The sequence below is a fragment of the Argentina anserina genome, chromosome 5 (assembly GCF_933775445.1).
Source record: "Argentina anserina chromosome 5, drPotAnse1.1, whole genome shotgun sequence".
Classification (NCBI taxonomy): Eukaryota; Viridiplantae; Streptophyta; class Magnoliopsida; order Rosales; family Rosaceae; genus Argentina; species Argentina anserina.
The window spans coordinates 10,719,752-10,726,367 of NC_065876.1; positions in this window are offsets into that span (position 1 = coordinate 10,719,752).

Genomic DNA, 6,616 nt, shown 5'->3' on the forward strand with positions numbered 1-6,616 from the left:
CTAGGAATCGGCGCACCACCCATAACCTAAGGCTCCGATAATTCAGGAGGGCCGCCACAACCAGAATCCGGATGCTCCAAAAGGCAACATACCCTGCAAAAGCCGGTCACTCTAAGATATTTAAAGGAGAGAGTTGCCTTTCTTTTTATCCAGGCCAAACTCAAAAACCATCGGCGGATACTCCTCCTTGATTGGATCAACAACTCAATGTGGTATTTGAAGCTTTGCACGATAACCACGCTTGATACACAGTCGATCGATCTCCTTGATAACCCACAAGTTTGACGTCTTCATTTGTGAAAAGCTTAGGTGGAAGACCTAAGCTCTCCACCGAAACCAAAAAAGAATCGCAGACCACAGAGTTCACGTCTGTAAGGCCGTCGTAAGGTGCCATGATGAACAAGGACTGTCCATTGAACCAAGGGCCATCGGAGAGGAGTTGCTTTCGGTCCGCTTCTCTGGTGAACTGTGAAACAAAACAGTTCCCAACTGCTCGCATCTGCAGGCAATCCTTATTCCTTAGTTACCAGACCGAGACTGGAGTCCTCATGACCGCTTTGGCCTCCGGACGACGGCGCTTATTAGATAGAAGACGTCCAACTGCGAAGACATTTGGTGAGATAGTAGCTGCCCTTGCAGCAGAAGTAAAAGAGACTCGCCCTCCCTCAAATAAGTAAAAGAATTCGAAAATTTGTTAATTTTGGACGATTCTTAGAATTTAATTCTTGAAGTATCGGATTATTTTATTTGACATTGGAATATAGTACATCTCCATCTCAATGAAACATAAAAATATTAAAACTAGCATTGTATGTACACCCTAGTTCGGTTCGCGTGGTTTACAATTAAGGCAGAGTCGATTATCTATAGATTCTTGTATTATTGTACTTCCCTATCAAATGATTAGACCAAGTTGCTAAAAATAAACGGAAGAAATAGGGTGGAAAATGAAATAAATGATTGGCTGATATTTTTCTTAAAAGAATAAATGATTGGCTCATTATCTCAGGACATATTTGTCATTTCGGCAGGGCTGGCTACTCATCACCTCCAACTTGCCTAAATCAACACCTGGGAGATGGAGATACAGAACCTCCAATATCCCAATCGATTCAATGGACAGTGACCCTCACGCGATTCCTAAACCCCCCAGCAGCCTGGAAGTGCGCTACACGCCCATGAGGAGGCGAGAGTGGAGACGGGAAGTGATGAGTTCAAATGATTGTGATGAGGAGGGTGTCGGGAAGTGGAGGGACAAGTTGACACGCACGACTGTGGTGGTGTGTGGGGTTTCACAAGTGCGGCCCATCAAGGGGGAAGGAAGAGCGTGGGAGAGCACGTGCCTTGAGGCCCAAGGGGCCAACGAGAGTCGGATGGTTTCTCTCAGAAATTCGTACACGCTTTCCCTTCATTTTCAAACTCCTCCCTCTCTCCCCCCCACGTGAACCTCCACTCTCCTCTGCCCCAGTTCCTTTCCCTGTCTGTCTCTCCTTTCTTTCTCTTTTTTTGGTTCCGCTGTAAAAGCTCAAAGTTACTGTAACTTTATTTATAGGATTTAACCCTTTCCAATCTGCTGGACGGCACACATGACATTTTTACTGATAGGATCATGTGATGATATGAAATGATGCTGTAAACTTACCGCCTTTGTAGATTCTTAATGGATGCGTAATGTAAAAATTATAACCAATACTGCATTTTATAATCAATACGATATCCCAAAGACTTAATACCATTCAGTAGCATAAGTCTCATATAATAAGTGAACTGTTGTGAGTTGAACATAGTGGTTGTAACACATTAACTGTTGTAAAACAAATACAGTATCCCTAAGGCTAAACACGTTTCGATCGATCGTTCTTAAACGCTTAATTTACTTAGCATCAATAATTGTTGGAGATTTAATCCAATCAATTTATTTCAGCCGGATTCTAACCAACCGAGGTGCTGTTGGGACAAAGTAATCACAAAGGTTAATCACCGCCAACATGTTGTCTACCACAAACAAGTGAACAACATGTAATCTACATTACTACATTCTACATAGCTACATCCGCCGCATGGTTATAGCCTCAGCTCGGGCACTCAAATCTGTCCATTCCACCAGGCTCGCTCTCGCCGGTGGTAGCTAGAAATTTCTCTATGAAAAGCAAGATGCCCCACTATACTTTCTTCTGAGTAAGAATTCTCGCAAGAACAAGGTCTACTTGACAATCTCTAATTGAGTAATTTCTAAGTTTTTAACCCCCAATCTCAATTGAGCGTGGCCAACAGTAAAGAGAACCAAACGCACCGGTTTAAAAGTTGGAACTTTGAACCGGAATAAAAGGTTGAGAAAGCGACGGTTTTGGCCGAGACCCAAAAGAGCCCAGCCGCTCGCCCCGATCCCCACTGCCCTCGTGGGAATCGCATGGGACATAAAACAAAGGATTGGAAAAGATAGGCCATGAATCCAGAGGAAAGGAAAAAAAAGTGAAAAAGAAAAGATAAAGACCACGATGGGAGAAGGGCGCCACAAGGAAGAACCAGAAGCTTATCTGTCTGTTTTGCCGCCAATCATGGCCATCCGTTCCACCTGATTTGATGGTTTGCATATGTTGGTTGCGGGCCCCACACACCGAGGTGCGAAGGTGTTTCCAGCCGTGTGATTTTTTTACCGCATTGATTTCGGTGTGGGTCGCGTGTGGTAATTAATGGCGTGGGATACGATTGTGATGTGCATCGGTATAGACTTTAGGCGAGCTCCATCACCTTTATGTATATATACGGGGCGGCTACATGACCTACTCGGTTGCCCGCGTTGCGTTGATAAAATTTTGGGGGTTCTAGTATTCCTGATAATTCCCTCCATCAAAGTTACTAGTTAAGTGGTAAATCTCTCTTTCGTAAGTAAGAATGTAAGATAATGTAAATTTGGTCCACGACATACTTTTGGTTTTAGTGGTTTTACCTTTACATTTCAACATATACGATATTTCCATTGTTCAATGCTTACAAATTTAACTTGATCTCATAATGTGTTCTTTTCTTTGTAATTTTTGTTTAAAAAGGTGTAACGGAAAGAGTAATTAGATTAGTAAACGATTGTAAAGAAATTCATAACTGAATCACAAAGTTTAACGTTTTAGTTGTTGCACTCGAGTGAGTAAGAACACATGCTTATTGACATGTTTATTTATGACTCACACGTGTCTGCATAGTCTTACGTTAAATTCAGTGTATGTGATAACAAACCATGTGAGTTTTTCGATGTTACAAACATAAAGAGAAGTGCAGACATACAGATACGTGAGCAATGACGTTTCAAACTAGTCATTTTACAAGCTTTGAAACCATGATGTTACTTGTTATTAATAATTTTAACTGATTGAGTGCACGACAATTTTTTTTTTAAATCATACTTTGAGCGATTGATATGTCACATGAGCATTCTTCATTAACAAAAATAAGGAGCTCAGTAAGAACAAAGGATATAAACTCTTCCGTGGCTACTATCACAATATTATCCGACGAAATATCATATTAATTTGGCTATCAGTATATCAATTTCTTAATTTCAAAAGAGAATAATAACTATGACCAAGAGAATTTGACCTACTAGCTAATGATCTTTAGAGCATCTCCAATAAATTATGTATTTTAGAGAAAAAGAGAAATTTTGGAGATTATTAAATTTTTTCCACTCCAATAGCTTATGCATCACATTCTTTAAAATAGAGAAATAGATAAAAGAGAATTTTATAGTTGATTATCTAATTTTACAGTAATTTGCAAAATTCTTTTTATAGTATAAGTAATAAATTCTCACACATTCTAACACACAATAACCACAAACTCTCAAAATCTATTGGACTAGAATAGAAAAAATAAATGCAAAAGATAGTAATAAATGCATAAAATATGAAATTAGCTATGAATCTAGAAAATAGTAATAAAATTGCTTTAATTGTATAATATTTTAATATAATAATAAATGTACAGGTCAGCCGTATATATAAATTGTTGAAATTGATGTTGAAAAATTATGGAAATTTTGAATTTTTCTTCTCCATAATAAAGAAAATATGTCGTTATTACCACCTTACAGTGCACTCTGTTCACCCCACAACCTATTGACTTATTGAAAGATTGTAATACCATGATGTAAAATTACTGTAATAGATAATAAGTTATTAAATTTGTAATTTATTTGTGATTATTTCACAAAACACACATTTATTAAATAGTTAAAATTGAAACTAATGAATGTGTTTTTTTAAGAATGTGTTAAAATTACTGTAATATACAATAAGTTATTAAATTTGTAATTCATTTTTGTTTATTTCACCCCACAACTTTATACTTATGCAATATTGTGAAATTGAAGAATGTGTTTTTATTTTTTTGTTAGGATTTGGACTTTTATGTGATTGAATTTGTTTTCTTGGCTATTTTGAACTTTAACTAAATTATACTATTGATATACGTACAAAAGAGAATACTACACTACGTGAGCCCATTTTATATTTACAAAACCTAGTTATATGTGGTAGTAATTGCAAGTTTTTTTCTTAATAGAGATTGTCAAAATAAATCTGAAATAAAATATGAACAAAGTAGGTTTAAAATTGAAAAAAAAATTGTGTAATGTAAGAAGAGTATGTAGGGTGAACAAACCAAACTTAAAATTGAAGAAATTATGTTGAGTTATTGAAAAATTGGCAATTTAAGTATTATAATTGGGTGAATAAAGTAATTTGAAAATAGTAAAAGATATAGGTGTGGTGAAGAGAGAAAATGTGAGGTTAACAAAGTGGACTGTGGTGGGGTGACAATAGCCGCACCATAAAGAAATTAAAGAAAAGCTTTTGGAGATACTCTTATAATTGTTTTTATTATCTAAAATTTATGTAGGGTTTCTTCCCTATTCCAACCATGCATTGTAAATAGTAACTAAACCTGCATCGCATCGATAATTGAATGCATTACGTATTATGCGATTCATACCCGATTTATTCAGTCGAATTATGAATGATAAACATGTGTAAACTTATGCCAATTAAAACCTAGTTGACAATTTTTACCAATTATGAAAATTTCTTAATTTAGGGTTGTTTGATGATTTTAAGTCCAGATCCATAGTAAATGAGATCACAACGTTATCGAAAACATTAATTGTGAAAAACTGATTTTTTTTTTAAATTTCAGTTTCCATGAGAAGGTTATAAAAATTAGGTTTCCCAACTCATATGTCAAAATCAAATAATTAGAGAGAATTCACAAAACAGTACCATAATTATTGGTCATTCGATCTTTTAATAATTTATATTTGAAAACTATTACATTTGTACACTATATTTGAAAACTATCTCATTAGTACATGAAATTTTTATTTGAGCCTAATTTTAGTTCATTCAGTCAATTAACAGCGTTAGTGGTTTCATCTCCCACCAATTTAGGGGCATTTTTGTCACTTCATTTACCTCCAATTTCAACTTGTATTAAAAAAGTTGATTAATTCATATCATTTTATTATTAAATTAATAATTTTACTTCATTTTGCATAACTATTACAAACAAGCTAAAGTTCGTAATTACAAAATAAACCATCATATATTTTATATTATATATGTCATCAACTAATAACCATATTGTTATAATCATATGCTCAAAAACTCTATCATAGACATTTAAATGTTTCAAAAACAAAAGAAAATTCATATATAACAATTTATTTGAATGGTAGAAATGCTGGCTATAAACTAAGATAAATAAGTGGGAAATAAAGTGACAAAAATATATTTAAAAATTGGTGAGAATAAAGCTACTAACGGTGTTAATTGATGGAATGAACTAAAATTAACCTGAAATAAAAACTTGAGTTACCAATACAATAATTTTTAAATATTAAATATCAAAAATTATAATGAATAATAATTGAGCTACTGTTAGTAGAATTTACCCCAAATAATTAATTCTGATACCAATCAGTAACCTATAATTATACCTGTTATTGATTTTGCCACGGTCAAGGGTCAGACCCTAGTTAGTGCCCAATTTACCGTAATGTTTCCCAAACCCAGGTAAAAAGGTGGCCCTTTAATCCAGTTTTTTTAATTTACCATGGTTAAATGAAGGTATTAGAGAGAGAGAGAGAGAGAGAGAGAGAGAGAGAGAGAGAGAGGAGAGAGAGAGAGAGAGAGAGAGAGAGAGAGAGGGGAGGTAGACTACAAGTGCCATGATTGAGATAATTGGGCTTCCTTCCCTGACACCTTAGTCATGATTGAACTTCCACACCCATCTCCTCAGTTTCTATAAAACCCATTCAACATCCCCACCACTCTTCTCCAAAACCAAAACATCTCTATCCCCTCCTCTCTTCCTTTCTCTTCTTTTTTCTCCCAAAGCAAACAAGAAGCTCATACAAATCAAGCAACTAAGCTCTGAGAGTTTTTCTTTGGCAGAGAAAACCACCAACCAACCATGATGGTTGAAAGAGAAGATTTGGGTCTCAGTCTCAGCTTGAGTGCTTTCCCTCACCAGAATCACCATCCCAACAACAACAACAACAACAACAACAACAACCCCATTCAGCTCAATCTCATGCCCTCTTTGGTCCCAACTTCATCTTCTCCTA